At 44.9% G+C, this 16131-nt stretch overlaps 1 protein-coding gene across 6 annotated transcripts in view; it reads left to right on the top strand.

The window, feature by feature from the left end:
• LOC119450892 (choline/ethanolaminephosphotransferase 1-like) overlaps positions 1 to 16131 on the top strand; it is a 73201-nt gene that overhangs the window by 44582 nt on the left and 12488 nt on the right. The window lies entirely within an intron of this gene.

Genomic DNA, 16131 nt, shown 5'->3' on the forward strand with positions numbered 1-16131 from the left:
TGAAAACTGGTAGCACATTAAACAGGTTCCTACCGTTCTCCGACTACCTTTGTAACCATACAGAGCCCTCGTGAGATTGGAGCCAGAGAAAGCATTCCAGAGCGAAACATTCAGCTGCTCCCAGAGCAATAGACGATATGCAAAACCTGCAAGTATGCTTCACCACACCTTTGAGGTCCGACATCAACCAAGATGGCTGATGTCGGGCTAGGATCGTAACTGGAGTGCCAACATGCGGGATGGTGACATCATTCCTGCCACCATCCAAGCTTTCAAAATGCATGTCTCAGTTTTAACAGCTCTACTAGCAGGAATGCGGCCATATTCGTTGGGGCAGTGGTACTCAAATAGGGTCCGCGAAGCCACTATTGGGGGTCCACTAAACTCACGCCCGCAAAATAGGAGTCTGCGAATATTCAAAAAGTTTGAATAATATATTTTTAATATTTGAGTTCGATTCGAAAAGTAGATTTTCGAAAATGTTCGAATATTCGGTTCGGTACGAATACAGTCGAACCCATTTATAGTGATACCGGTTTTAACAATATATTGGTTATAACAATGAGAAGCTGCTGCACCGTCAACTTTTGTATGTTTTCTGTGGTGAAATAACCCGCTTACTACAATGCCCCCATGCCGCATTATCAGTTATAACAATGAAGTCTGGCTACTGGGTGTCCGTGCCGAAGGGGGATGGAATGCCAGCTCCTTTATAAGAAGAATATAAAAAAAAAGAATTGAGCCGTTGCATGCCGCCGCGCGCTGTTTTCCATCCTTCTCTGCATCGCCAGCACCGTGTGCCTCTGACCCGTTTCCTTTCCACCCCTCCAAACACGAATGGGCTGCGCCCATAGCTCTATGCCACGCCACCATGGAGAAATTTCTTTCTATATGGTGCCACATTGCGAAACACGAATGCACCATGCCAACTGCGCCGATGGCGCTGGGCTGGCGGAGTGCCACAAATGTGTGAAGCAATAGAGCCAAAACAGCGTTAGAGTTTAACGAAACAAAGCGACGGAGTTCGCATCGCAATAGTCATCGTGAAAATCGTACTGGAATGACAGCAACGCCGGAACGCTTCGTGCGTATTTGCGCCTTCAAAGCCTTTATTCTTGCGTTTACCGCTGTACATAGCACCGCGTTGGCCGCGTGCCTTCATGACTGCGTAGTCACCATCCATGGTTGCGTCTACAGCGGCCGCGATTTCGTCTGCAGCAGTTGCAGCAAACGATAGTTTCGTTTTGACTCAGTACGCACGTCAGCCGCGTGCCTTCAAACTCAGTAGTCGCCATCCATGATTGCGTCGATAGCGACCGCGGTTTCATCTGCAGTTGCAGCAAACGGTAGTTTCGTTTTGACTCAGTGTGTGCGTCGTCCGCGCGCCTTCACACCCGCAAGGTTGCCATCCATGATCGCGTTGACAGCGGCTGCTGCAAACAATAGTTTCGTTTTTACTCAGGGCAAAGCTGTCGAGGATGAAGAGCACCGTCTACGTCGCGATGGGCGGTGACATGGCAACACAGGCGAAAAAATAATCTGGATATGCGCGCCGTAGTGAAAAGCCTATCTTGGATGAAGACGCGCGCCGCGGCCACGCTGTGACAGAAGTCGCGAGGCCTTAGCCGCTGCGAGAGCTAATCAGTCACAAGATGACGAGAATTGCAGCTTCCGCATTGCTTTTGTGCAAAATAGAAACGGGATTCTGCTGATTCATTCCGTAAATAAAAGCGTGTTGATGTAGAAAGCATTTGTTTATTTTCTTGATACCCTCAATAATTCGACATTCGGTTAATTCGGACATTTTTTCGGTCCCGTGAAATCCGCATTAACGAGGCTTTACTATTGCAGTGTCATTCTTGACTGCCAACAGCCGAGACTTGTTAAAAAACCAGAGTTAAACAGTTAAACGAGTTGACACAATGGAGGAAGGTGGTGGGTGGGGCACTGGCCTCTCCGCCATTGTAGTTTTCTTACAACAGCTCTGCTATTCCCATATTTTGCTTTTTTTTTAATACTACCCCGTTATAACAATTATCGCTTATAACAATGGAATTTTCATCGCACTTGAATATTGTTATAAGTGGATTCGACTGTATTCGAATCAAATCGAGTATATTGCTTACTGTGTGGGAGCAAACACTGTTCATAGCATTTGTTTCTATCTAATTTAAGAATATTGGGGCGGTATTGTGCTGAATTTTGTGATAATTTCGTGCTGCTGCCGAAATTTTGCCCGTAAAATACACTTAGCCACTAAACGTCAAAACTTTGTGGGAAAGCCAGCCTCTCAGTAGCAAAGGGCACGGGCTTGGGTTTTTTTTTTTCTTCTGCAGGGCCACCCCCAATTCTGAGCTTATTGCTTGACAGCAAGTGTGATGAGTGACGACTGGCACAGGGTCAAATGCCTCAGAGTTTGCAGGCATTTGATGCGGTATAAAAAGGCACAGGCTGGCGAGGACAGCTAGTGGGAATCACTAAATTTTCCAAGTTAACACGAGCCAAATACAATGTTTTAGTATAACGGCTTACTAGTCGAGGTTTGTAACATTGACAATGTAATTGCAATGTTCCAACGTATCAAATTAACTCAACTTGCTAATAAATGCATGTGCATATCATTATTCGATATTTGATTGAAGCTTAAGTATGTGTATTCCATTTGTGTTAGAAAATTTTGATATATGCACACTCCTCGAAAATAAAAAAAAATTTTCGCGTTTTTTTAGCTTTGCCTCATTCCCAGTGGATCAGCCGAGAGGGGGGGGGGGCTCATTCTCTTTGACACCACACCCTCACCCCCTTGCCTGCCCGCCCACCCACCGCGTCAAGGCAAGGGGTTCCCCATCACTTTCATCGGTCCGCGTCCGTGGCTGACAACCACTGGGTTAGGGCAAGGTAGGTGTGTGGGAAAGCCTGCTTACGGCATTTCGCATATCGTCTATTGGAGGGGCAGAAGTATATCTAATCACGAATGCGCTCCCAGCTCAAAGATGAGAGCACCTCTGAGAACTCTGAATGCACCAGGTGATTGTGTTCTCGGCACTCGATTTTGACTTGCCGAATGCAAAGTGTGCTGCCCGAACGCTCGAAAGCGACTAGTTGAATGCGCCGTGAAACTCTGCTCTTGTATTCTATGTCCTGTGGTTATGGTGAACGACACTTCAACTTGTAAACATGGAAGTAATTTTTCCTTTTACTTTAAGCTGAAAAAAGCAGTTTCTCTACGATTGCAACTTTGAGATCACGTGTAGGCTGTAGATGTGGGCAAGAAACTCTGCGATCTTGATCTGTTTTGTCACATAGCGTACAATTCCTCGCCAGCTTTTTTGCACTCGCAAACACAAGTTGTCCTGATGGTCAAAGACACGATGGCTTACATAAGAATGTGTCTGTGCCAATAACCAAGCCTTGTAGAGCAGATTGTTTGCCTCGAAAACAACTTGACATCCATCAGTAATGTTGCATCTGAAAGAATGTGCAGTTTCACTGAGACTAATTATTAACACTGGATTGATCACCATTGCCCCTTGACGACTATCTGGACTGCACCCAATAATTTGGTGTCTGTGAAAGCAGGAACAGTGCTAGTGTTCTTTTTATATTATGGCTTTGTAAAAACTGAAGGTAATACAGTGGAATCTCGATGATACGATCACGGCTAATACGAATTACCGGATGATGCGAATTTTTCTGTGGTCCCGGACGAGCCCCCTTACTTTGCAACGTTCAAGAGAACGGTTGTTACGAATCGATTTTTGACCCACGTCGGTTGATACGAATAAACACCGGCCCACCGACGGCCGCGAAAGAGAACAGCGCGCAGTCACGCGCTTTCTCCCTTTCTCTTTTGGTGCGGAGGCGTGGCGCCGGACAGTGCGGAGGCCGCGACTGGGTGCGAAGAGTTTGAAGCGGTGGCGGTTTTGTTGCTTTTGTGCTTTTCCGCCTTTTACGCGTGCCATCGGCCGGACGGAGTGGCTGCTGTGCTTCGGGCCGCGTTCTTTGTGTTTGCGCCATTTTGCCTAGTGGCAGCGAGCTATGTCTATCGAGATACGATCTCGGCTGATTCGCGCGGCCGTACGCCGAAGCGCGGGAGCCTCCGTTGGCACGTCTTCCGTCGACTGTGTTATCGGTGCCGATGGCACAGGGCGATTGTCTGTTTCGCTGCCGGAGTCGCATGGTGCAAGATAGCGCGGCACGTAATCCACGGTGCAAGGTAGTGCGGCACGTTCAGTCGGGTGCTCCTCCGCTTCTCCCGCTAATCGCCGTATTTTTCTTGCCGTAGGAGGCTTGTGCGTTCGTATTCCGAAGGCGTGCTTCATCCAAAATTTCTTCTCCAACGAGTGACGACCTATCACTAACCTGGGATCTCTCAGTAACCTGAATTCTGCGTGTCAAGTGAAGACACCGGCGTGGTTTACGAAGCAGACAACTGCTGTTGCCATCTTGCCCCTGTCATAGCAGCAACCAATGGAGAGACTCCTTTCAGCACGGCAGCTAATCGGAGGCCCGCTTTCATCGAAGGGCCCGTGTGACTACCTCTCACAGACCCGCGCTTCTTTTGTGTTTGTGCGTTTGTTACAAGATGGCGACTACGGACGAATTGAGAAGCGGAACGGCGAAAGTTTGAGCTTTCGAACGATACCAAGATGGCGGCGCTCGGCGGGAAATACGAGATATGACTCCGTGAACTGCGGTGATTTTGCGCGATTTAAAGCTGTTTTCTCACCCTGCGCACTGACGAATTAATCATTTTCGGGCACTTTTAGTGCGTTTGCAGCCAAACCATTTTGATACAGCGTAGATTAGGCATTGCAGATACCGAAACGCATGGTTTTCAAAAATTGATTTTTCTCGCAATTTTCGCGATCTGATCCCCGCGTTCCCCCTTAATTTCGCTAGCTTTAATTGCGTTTCGGTGATACGAATTTCGGCTAATACGAATATTTTTCGTGACCCCATGAGATTCGTATCATCGAGATTCCACTGTACTTGCAGATAAGGTGCGTGAGATGTACAAGTCCTCATGTTTCTGGTTATCTGCGCAACCTTATCATTGGTAATATTAGATCCAAATACAATTACCAAGAGTGGTTCAACAAAATGTGCAAAGTGTATCGGCATATTCCTTTCACAGGGCTGCATCTAAGGCTGCTGTAGAACATAATTGTTTGCCACACGTTTATTATTTCACTTTGATACTATGTTGCTGGTTAGCTTAATGGTTAAAGCAGCTTCCTTATTGAGCAAGAGATCTGGCAGTTCTGTAGAACGATAAATTTTTCTTGTAGTTGTCAGCATTATTTCTTTGAACTTGTTTGCCCTTCCTTTGTTGCAGTTTACTGGATGTCAACTTTTACTGTCTACAGATCTTTCTTGTATTGGTGCCAGATTTATTGTGTGAGTGATGGAATGTGCAGGCAGGATACTTGTCTACACGAACTTCAACCTTGCGTGTAAATTGACCGCATGATCACACTTTTCAGTGATAAAACCTCAACAGTGCATTGCCCTCGCAGAGCAGAGCTCCTCTCTCTTAAATAAAGGTAGGCAGCTACAGTGTTTTTGGGGGTGAGAGAAAGACATAGTAGACAGCCATGAAAGATTCTCGCAAGTGGCTCAAAATGTTATGCTTTTTCAAGTTAGCGTGTACAGTTGAACCCCGCAATAATGAAATCGGCAGGTATAACGAAAAATTTCACTGTTGCGAAATAACACATGACAAATACAAGAAATGGTCAGCAAAACGAGAACTTAAAGCGAAAATTCAGAATAACAATCGGTATTCAGTTTCCTAGTCATGTTAACGATACTCAGTACTACGAACTAATATTCCAAAATCTGGGGAATCTTAGATTTCCGTGTACCATTCACGGCAGCCGAAACAGTAGGCTAGCAGACGACATGGCGCAGAGAGGCAGAGAGCGGTCGTTGCGGCGCACGGGTCCGGAAAATCTGAGATGGCACCCGAGAAAAAATAAAGAAAAACACGGGCCGGGGACAAAGTTTTCTTTTTTCTTTTTTTTAATCTACTGCAGAGGCGACGACACATCGGGTTTTGCGAAGTGTACGCCTCTTTCTTTCGCGCTTCTTTCTGTGGCCGTTACTAACTACATGCGCAGAGAAATATAACCTCCGTACTAGCGGGGATACGCCGCAGGCGTGCTACACAATCGCACTTTGCACTTTCCAGACGGTGTCACCTAAGCGCGCGCGCTTGCGCTTTGGCATAGTTCAGGTGTCCGCCTCGATCGATACAGTTACAGTGTCCACGGCAAGCAATATGAAAAACAAACAAACATCAAGAAACATTGCACTTTGGAGGCAACATGGAGCTACCTTTTTTGTCAGTAGTTTTCTCGGCATCAGCATCTGATTTGCGTGCATCCTTCTTATTAAACGGTTCTTCCGTGGTGCGTGGCAGTGGAATCTGCCAATAACAGGTCGATGGCGATGCGGCTGTACGTAAAAAAAAATGAAAAAAATATAAAGATAGTCTAAACAAGCAACAACACGTAGGCCATGACAACTTCCGGCTCATGCAGCTGCTTCCGGCACCGTGCCGTTTTTGTAAACAAAGATGCGTGCAATGTGGTGGTACTTTACGCAATTGAAGTGTGAAGCAACGACATTTGAGTGCAATTTGGAGTCTGCTGACCTTGCGCAAGTAGGTAATGTGTGGGGAAATGTCCCGTCAATTTTCGTTGTTGTGGGATTGCAGTTTAACATTTCGTTGTCGAGAGGTACGAAGTGCATTGAATCCTATGGGGGTTCGCCGGGGATACGAAAATATTTCGTTGTTGCGAGAATTTCATTGTCGTGAAATTTCATTATCGTGGGTTTCAACTGTACTAGTCAGATTTACTTATTGCAAGCACTCTCTAAACTTGTGCAAGGATGGCACTTGTATTTATTCGAGGGCCAATTTTCTTTGGTGATTGAATCGGTAAATCCGGTTTCTGTTTTGCACAATAGCAGTGCGAAAGCTACAATTCTCGTCAACTTGTAACTGATTAGCGCTCCCAGCGGTGAAGGCCTCGCAACTTCCTTCCAGGGCGGCCGCAGCGCGCGTCTTCATCTGAGACACGCTTTCCCAATTATTTTTTAGCCAGTGAACTGGTCACCAACAGATAGTTCGTCCGTCGTGATGTAGCTGGTGCTCTTCATCCTTGAGCGCTTGGCACAGTCAAACCGAAGCTACTGTTTGCCGCAATGAATGAAACCGCATCCATGCAATCATGGATGGTGACTATGCACTTATGAAAGCACGCAGCCGATGCGTTGTTATGCCTGACAGTAAACCCAAGAATGAACGCTTTAAACGCAAAAATAGGGACGAAGTGTTCTGGAGCTGCTCTCATCCATGTACGATTTCCGCTGATGACTATGGCGATTTGGGCTCCACCACTTCATTTCGGCTGGACATTGGTGCCATTCTTGCTCTTTTGCGAAGCTCTGTGCTCGCCGAGCTCCGAGATTTGTCCAAGTTAACCGATGTGCAGCCGAATACATCAAAATTAGCGAGATCCCGGAACGGCACCAAAATTCAAGATGGCCACGACAAAATTTTCCCGAAAAAAAAAAAAGAAGCGCAGTGGCAATAGCATTAAAATTTTATTGAACATGAACTTTAATAAGCCAAAGATGTGTTAGTGGTGTTTATCACTCTCAAAACCACCGAAATAGCTACAGAAAGAGCGCATCGACGCTGCACCGGCGCGTCGCCGCGACCGGCGACACGAACATTGGTTATGCAGCTTCTATTCCAGGCAAAATTATGTCCGCTAGAGTAAAGTGATGTGTAATGTTCACTTTATTAAAAACCATGTCCACGGTGAAACGTTTAGCACTAATGAGAGTTCCGATACAAGTGAAGCTCAGCTGCAGTGCATGGCTACCGACGGCGGACAGCGAACCGCGGCTCGGCCATGCTCGCATCACAGCTGGTGGCGCCGCAAATATCAGCATGTTTTCTTCATCGTGTGAAATTATTGCGAGGAGAGGGTAAAGCGGCAACGACGGTAACAAAACATTGCTGCTTGGGAGCGTCGGCGGTCTGTGCTGAAGCGCCGTCCGCTACAGATTCGAAGTGAACTGAAAAAGGCCTAGCGACGATATCGGTGGCGAGTGATAGCAGCGGTGAAGCTGCCGGCGATGCCAGAGCGTAGCCGCGACCACTCCTCTGTCGCCGAGTGGTCACGTCGCTGTGCCGCAGGGAACTCCTCTGTGCGTGCGAGAGGCAGATCTCGCCGTCGGCCGGCAGTCCGTGAACTACAGACCGCCAGCCGCAGTTCGCCCCGATGCACTCGTGTGCCCACTGGGGCGCGCGGGTACGACCATGATTCAATGAAATGGCTCATCGGGGCGATTTGCCGAATTTGCCATTAGTTTTGTGGACTGGATCTGGCAGGCCAGTGTTGGTGCGGAGCGGGAGGGGGGGGGGGGCTTTCCTGGAACGGCGTGGAAATTTGAAATTAGCAGTGAAGTCAGGGGGAGCTCTTGCACGGGTGGGGGCGCTTGCTCGGAATTTTACGGTAGGTGGAAGAATAACATGTGATTGTCCATATTATTGAATGGCATGCTGCAAGTCCAAAATATTATCAGATTTTTGCGTGCTCGAGTCTTTGCCACCACTTTTTAAGGATAGCTTTCTAGATAAAAGACAGGTGTTGCAAAATATATATTTCAGATACTACCTCCTTCTGAAAAATCCTTAAGAGCTTGCTTTTTGTGGTTCTATTTACAAGAGTTGAGAAAATTTTGGTTCCGATTAACGAATATTTTCTTGCATTACCCAAATATAAAGACACCCAATTTATAGGCTGCTGTTCCATTTAAGCGGCAATTCTGTAGTTCCTGTTGTCTGCGCTTGTCAAGGATCTTGGCCAGCCAAAGTGATGATTGTCTCGAATTGCCTACTTTTCGTAAAGTTGCTGACCAATATTTTGCACTCGACAGGGACTACCTAGAAGTCAGAATAATTGAGTTTGAAATATCATGATCAACATAAAATAAGTGAATTTATTTTACAAGTGGCCAACAAAGCTTGTCAACATGTTGCTGTGTGCATGTAAACTTGCCTGGAAACTGGTTGGTTCAGATCTTGACCATTGTCATGCTGTCGCTACTGATAGACGACAGCACAGTCAATGCATGCACGGCATTTAAACAGAGGTCGACTGCGCTCCACTAGTTGAACAATTGAGAGCTTCTTTGCAAGAGTTGTACCGCACTTCCATCACTTCGTCGCCATCCTTATCAACGCAGACATCGAGAGTGAAATTGGCGCCACTTGAAGCTGCTTGATGACTCTGAGCAACAAAAAACTTATAACAGCAATCAAAGAAGTCATCCACGACTGTGTTGCTATTTAGCACATAAGGGGGAAAAAAATGCTGGAAGTGCTGAAATCGCACAACAAACCACAAATGCAGCCTTTATATTTTAGCGGTTTGGCTTGGCGTGTCCCTTGTTTGGGCACGGTCGGCGACTGCTGCTTTGATTAGGCTTCGCTAGTTTCCATTTCAAAGTGATGCCGCCATTGTAGCTGGCTACACCAGCATTGTATCAAAGCAGAAGTATTGCTCTTTCTGCTTGACTTGGTGGCCGAACGTGATTGCGCAGATGAAGTCCAAATCACCGAACGGCGAGTTGTAATGTCCAAAATTTCGGTCGTCCTTATACTGTCAACTGTAATTTGACCATTATGGGACCGATAAAATTATTGCAATTATCTGGTGGGTTGAATTAACTCTTTCCCTACCATTAAAAAAAGAAGAAAATTGTACCAAATATACTGCACTTTTTTTGTTGCTTAATTTGTAGTTTTTTTTTTTTCTGACTAAAACGGCACCATTATTTCAATTCACTGGGGTTCCCTTATTTCACTAATTGCGTAAAAAAATAGCTCGAAGATGGCTTTACCGCATGGCCGCAGTGTCTTGCAAAAAAGTGTTTGTCACTGCTCGATAAACTATGAAAGAAGAGAATGCAAGGAAAAAAATTAACCTAAACGGTGCAAAAACACATACATCAATAGTGGTTACTTTTCCACAGCTCCTAACACAGTTAGTCTTGGTATGGTAGACTTCGAAGTAAGGCGCGGCACAGAGGCCAAGTTCGCACTCACAGGCAGCCGCTAGGTCTCCGGTCCATCCACAGAATCGTCATCAGAATCCTCAGACGAGAATACGTCACTTTCTGTATCCGTAAAAAGCTCTAGAGAGCTGTCGTTTGACGAGCAGTCGTCGAAGAACTTCCTTTTACACGCGCTTTCATTGCCTCGTATCGAGGAGGCAGCCATGTTTCTTGCAGCGTTATCAGAGGCGGCTATAGTTAAATACAGTGAAAGCCATGGCACACATGGCACAACATGGACAAGTGTGGCCATCTAGCGTCAAGAAACACAACTATGACGAGTATAGTCGTCATTGGTTCCCCGTATGACAAATTTTTGTTCATGACGAGTATAGTCGTCATTGGTTCCCCATATGACAAATTTTTGTTCATGACGAGTATAGTTGTCGTTCGGTCATTTTGGTACAAAATCTCATGACAGCTATACTCATCAACAGGAGAAAAAGGGTTAAGTAATATGCAGAAAGAAATGTCATAACCCACCGCTGATTCATTTGGCAACATTTGCTCGATCCTAATACCCCAGAATCAAACGCGTGTCCGCTTCTTATGTGTTCAAAGTATAAAAGTAACGTAGTGATAACATTAAATGCCCCTAAACACTTCAAACAGTGCGCTATATTCAGTACCATCCAGCGCATTAGAGATGCTGCATTTTTGGAAGGAGCGCACGTTGCGGCGCACGCAAAAACCATCTCCCGTGGCCCCCTCCAACGACAGACCGATGCCGAAGTTCCGCCCGGTTTGAACGTTTGAGGATGCCTCTACGGCTAGCACAACTACCGTATTTACTCGATTCTCACGCTTCCTCGATTGTAACGCGCGCCCGTTTTCCGTGAGGAAAAATTTGGTAAAATAGATTTCCTCCCGATGCACTGATGCTGCGATGAATAAAAAAAGTCGCAGTTTCGCCCGAAAGGCGATGCATCGAATGCGGTAGCAAATTAGTAGACCGCTATTAACAAGCACGGTGTCACGCGCGCTCAAGCAAACATGAACACACCTCGCTCGCTGACCGCGGAAACGAACTGTCAAAACGCTGGAGACGAAGCGCGCCTTCGTGCTAGCATGCCTCTCGCTTCAACGCGGCGAAAACACGGCGCGCGGCGGACTTTACCAGTCGCAGATTGCTTTCAAGATAGGGCCAAGCCTGATCGTATCGCCGGAGTGGATCGTCGCAGATTACGTCCTGCTTCGGTCCACTGAAACCGTTCCGCATTGCTTTGCTGGCGAAAATCCTCTCCTTCTGTTTGCGCCAGTCCCGCTCGCAAGTTTCGGATTCTCCGAACGCCCGTGATGCGGCCCGATTTCCGTCCGTCTCCGCACAGATGATCACTTTCCTTTTAAATGCGGCATCGTGATGAACTCGGTACTTCATGCTGATAGAGCAGACGCTGAGAACGTGAAGACAGACGGTAGACTATTGCCTAAGCACGTGTACTGCAGCACACGGAGGAAGCTTCCGCATGCTACGGTAGCTAGGCACGACGCGCGTGCGAGGCGGCCATTTTGAAATGCCGACGCAGATTTAGGGTAGTGTTGAAAGTGCGCGTTAGATTCGAGTAAATACAGTATTCGTTTAGAAAGCGGCACTATAGTGGCATCGCCTAGGTATAACATATTAATGCTCTCTAACATAGTAGAAATCTAACACGCCCTCAATTTTCTTGCAAAAAACAAAAGAAAAAAAAAACATGGACGTGACTCGTGAGTCTAATATATGGTGCAAAGTGGCGGCCGCTTTTCTAAAATTGGCTACTCTGATCGATTTTTTTTTAGTCAGCTTCACCGCAATACAGCCTTGTTACGCAGCATAGCATACAAAGGCTGAGATCACAGTACTTCGCTCACTTTTTATTTATTTATTTATTTTATTTACAAATACTGCAGCCCTGGAGGGCTATTGCAGGAGTGGGTGAATACAATGTGACAAATACAAATCACAAAAAGAAGCATATATGAAAACATGGTTAAAGGGAGTTCTCAATAGCATCTCCAAATTCTTTATGTGGTAAACAACGGATAGAACCAGGCAGATCATTCCAGAGTTCAATAGTCCTAGGAAAGAAACTGTATTTAAAAGTGTTGGTGCGAGCAAAAAAGACTGATAAGTTTAATTTATTGCTGTTTCTCGTATTCAGGGGCTTTGCACGGGTCAGATATGTGTTAGGGGAGGCATAATACGGAGAGTGAAATAAAGAGTGCAGAAGTTTCAGGGAATTGATGTGACGCCGGTGGGAGAGAGGGGTTAAACCAAGCATATGCAGATGAGATGAGGGTGAAAACATTCTGTCGTAGCGGCGGTATATGAAACGAACCGCCTTTTTCTGAACAGATTCAATTTTCTGATTGTCCGAAATTTTGTAAGGGTTCCATATGGTAGCCGCATATTCAAGAATAGGTCTTACAAGTGATTTGTATGTAAGGAGTTTAGTTTCTTTCGGGGCAACACGTAGGGTTCGGGTCAGGTAACCAAGTTTTTTCAATGCTTTGTTGCAAGTTGTTAAAATATGATCTGACCAGGATAACCTTGGAGTGAAAAGGAGGCCTAAATACTTATATTCATATGCGCGCGGCACAAAAGTGGATTTATAGGAGTAATTAAAAATGAGCAATTAGCATGCTTGTGAAAGGACATGACGACTGTTTTTTTAAAGTTGATGTTCATTTGCCAGCGTACACACCATTCACAAAAGTTTATAAAAGATTGATTCAGAGTGTTATGATCATTAGGTGTAGAAATGACGTAAAGAACGCAGTCGTCTGCGTAAAGCCGAATTTTTACCGAAACAGAGTTTGGAATGTCGTTAATGTAAAGCAAAAAAAGCAAAGGCCCTAAAATAGAACCTTGGGGTACTCCGGAAGATACTGATGCGTCAGGGGAGTTTGATAAATTAAAGGAAACATACTGTGAACGATTATAAAGAAAACTACGGATCCAGTCAACAAGAAGAGGGTTATTAAGGATAAGGCTTAGTTTATGTAAAAGTTTATGATGTGGTACAGTATCAAATGCTTTGGAGAAATCAATGAAGAGCGCATCTACTTGATGACCTAAATCAAGAGCAAAAGCGATGTCATGAGTAAATTCAGTTAATTGAGTGATTGTGCTAAAACCACTACGAAATCCATGCTGAGCGCTGCACAAAATGTTATTAGAATCGAGAAAAGTGATAATGTGTTTATAAATTATGTGTTCGAGGAGTTTGCATGTATGAGAAGTTAAAGAAATGGGTCTGTAATTTAGAAAGGATTGTTTCTGCCCTGATTTGAACAATGGAATGACTCTAGCCCGTTTCCATGAACAAGGAACTGTACAAGTAGACACTGATTTTTCAAAAATTAATGTTAGGTACTGACATGTCCAAAGCGCATAACGATGAAGGAACACATTGTTGACATTGTCCGGACTGCAGCCTTTTTTGGTGTCAAGATTTAAAATAAGGTTCAGGACTCCTTGCTTAGATATTTTAACATTGGTAATTGCACAGGATATGTTAGTTGACGTGGAGCAAGGAGGAATTTCACCATTGTCCTGTGTAAATACTGATTGAAAATAGTCATTGAATGCTTTAGCAATAGCACCAGGATCACTTATTTCTGAATCATCTAATAAAATGTCTGGGTGGTATTTTTCATAGGCGAAATCGAACTCCAAAATTTTCTTGGGTTATTTTTAACCAAATTAGGTAGAGTGAACTGATAATAGAAGTTTTTAGCTGCATGAATTTTTTGGTGAAGTTCTTCCTTCATAAGGCGAAACTGGTCATTTGTTTCGGCATTCATATGGCGCTTCCGACGTGCTCTGGCTATTCGACGCTTCAAATGAAGTATTTCCCGTGTTATCCAAGGAAGGTTGATGTTTTTCTTTTTCGTTTTTAATGGCACATAGCGCTCTATTCAAGTTTTAACAATGGTTTCAAAATGGGATACTATAGCATTGATATCACTGGAAGTGCATATCCGGGAGAATCTATCAAATGAATTGCTTAATGTATCAAGTATGGATGTATCATTTGCATGATTGTAATCATAAAAACTGGTATATTCATAGTGGTGCCTTGAAACTGAAAGATTAATAGTAGCAATAACAGCTTTGTGATCGGAAATACCGTCAGTAATCTCACACTCAAAACCACTTGTAATGAGCGGTGCATTTAAGAAAATCAAATCTAGTATATTGGACTCTCTAGTAGGATCAGATACAATTTGTTTCAATCCAAGGGATAGTGAAAATTCAAGCAACTCTCTAGAAAGATTGGTGTTATCACCTGTTACCGATAATGAAGCCCACGAAATGGTAGGTACTATAAAGTCCCCATGCAGATTAAATTTGAAGAGCCAAAACCGCGCTCTTGGATGAACGCGTTAAGGATCGTTATTTCATTCGGGGTATATTTGGGAGGTCGATAAAACACACCAATGATTACATTCGTTTTATTAATGTGCACCTTACACCAAATCGTCTCGATTTCAGGTGGGGATTGTAGTACAGAATACTGTAGGTCAGAGCGCAAAAACAGAGCAACGCCTCCACCTCTGCCCTCTTTTCTGTCTACTCTTAAGACGTTATATCCTGGGGGGGTTACCTCGCAGTCATATATGTCGCTATGTAACCAGGTCTCAGTGACGCCGATAACATGCGGGGAATGTGATGCCACCAAAGAGGAAAAGCTTGAATATTTGTTAGATAGGCTTCTTGCGTTAAGATTTATTATACAGAGTTTATCATGCATGACATTGTTAAGTCAAGGATTGTTCACTTGGGAGCGCGGTAAATGATGGTGAGTGGCACCATCACGAGCTTTCACAAGCGAGTTGGAAACAACGTCCCAATTGTAGAGCTGATTATCAACAAACGCATGGTCGTACCTGAGGTGTACCACTGAACCATTGTTACGGAATGGTGCTGTAGCGTCCCATAGTTTTTTACGGATGGAGCGTATGTTCGAAGAAAAATCTTCGGATATGCGCCACTGAGAGCCTTTTAGTTTATATCCATTCTTTAGAGCACTAATCTTTTCACGAAAATCCAGCAGTTTCATAATGACGGGGCGAGGTCTCCCACCTCTAAGTCTACCAAGCCTATGTAATCGCTCAATTTGGGGAAAATCAAGCTTGAGTGCGTCAGTAAAAAATGCTCGAACTTGCAATTGCAGCGATTCATTAGTGTCATGCTCAGATTCTGTTAGACCATAAAGAATAAGGTTGTTCCGACGGGAGCGATTTTCTAAATCATCATTTTGGGAAGAAAGTGTGCTAATAGTGGATGACATTTTTTGAATGGGGAAAAAAAAAGATGCGTGTTAGAATTGGGTAAATACCGTTATCTGACATTGTGAGCCACCATTATTGCTTTAAAATTTTCGCAGGGCAGGCCAAAAATAGACATTTTCAATGGGTGATTTTAATGTGTGTTTAACGCACCACTGTGCACTAAGCTCTGTTGATCAAAACAAAGTTTGGGCCCATAGAAATGCACGGGCGCCGGCCAGGACCTACAGTCAGGATCGAATTAACCAGAGTAGAATTAACGGAAGTCTACTGCACTTCACTGTGGGGCCAATGGTGGTGCCATAAAGCTGTCTGAATAATTAAGCATGTCCGAATTATCAGTCCGTGACTGTAATTGAAGACTGTTGTAGCCCAAGCAGATCAATTGACAGTAAGGCACAACAGGGAATGCAGGTGTTCATTATGGTTGAATAAGGTTGCGCTGGTAGACATCTTCTTTCCTTGTCTGTCAGTGCAAAAACTTGTTCTGCATTATTAACCAGCTTGCCCTAATTTGAGCCCTGTTACAATGCCACCAACTACTATAAGTGAGTTAGGGCCCATTCACACTTGCGACTAGGCGAGGTCGCGCGACCAAAGCCACCAGTCGCAAGTAGTCGCAAATGGTCGCTTTTCTTAAAATGCGACTGTTTTGGGCCAGTCGCTCACTGCTCGATCTTTCAGTCGCGCCACCGCAGTCGCAGAACAGCTGAACCAATC

The sequence above is a fragment of the Dermacentor silvarum genome, chromosome 4, assembly GCF_013339745.2.
Source record: "Dermacentor silvarum isolate Dsil-2018 chromosome 4, BIME_Dsil_1.4, whole genome shotgun sequence".
Classification (NCBI taxonomy): Eukaryota; Metazoa; Arthropoda; class Arachnida; order Ixodida; family Ixodidae; genus Dermacentor; species Dermacentor silvarum.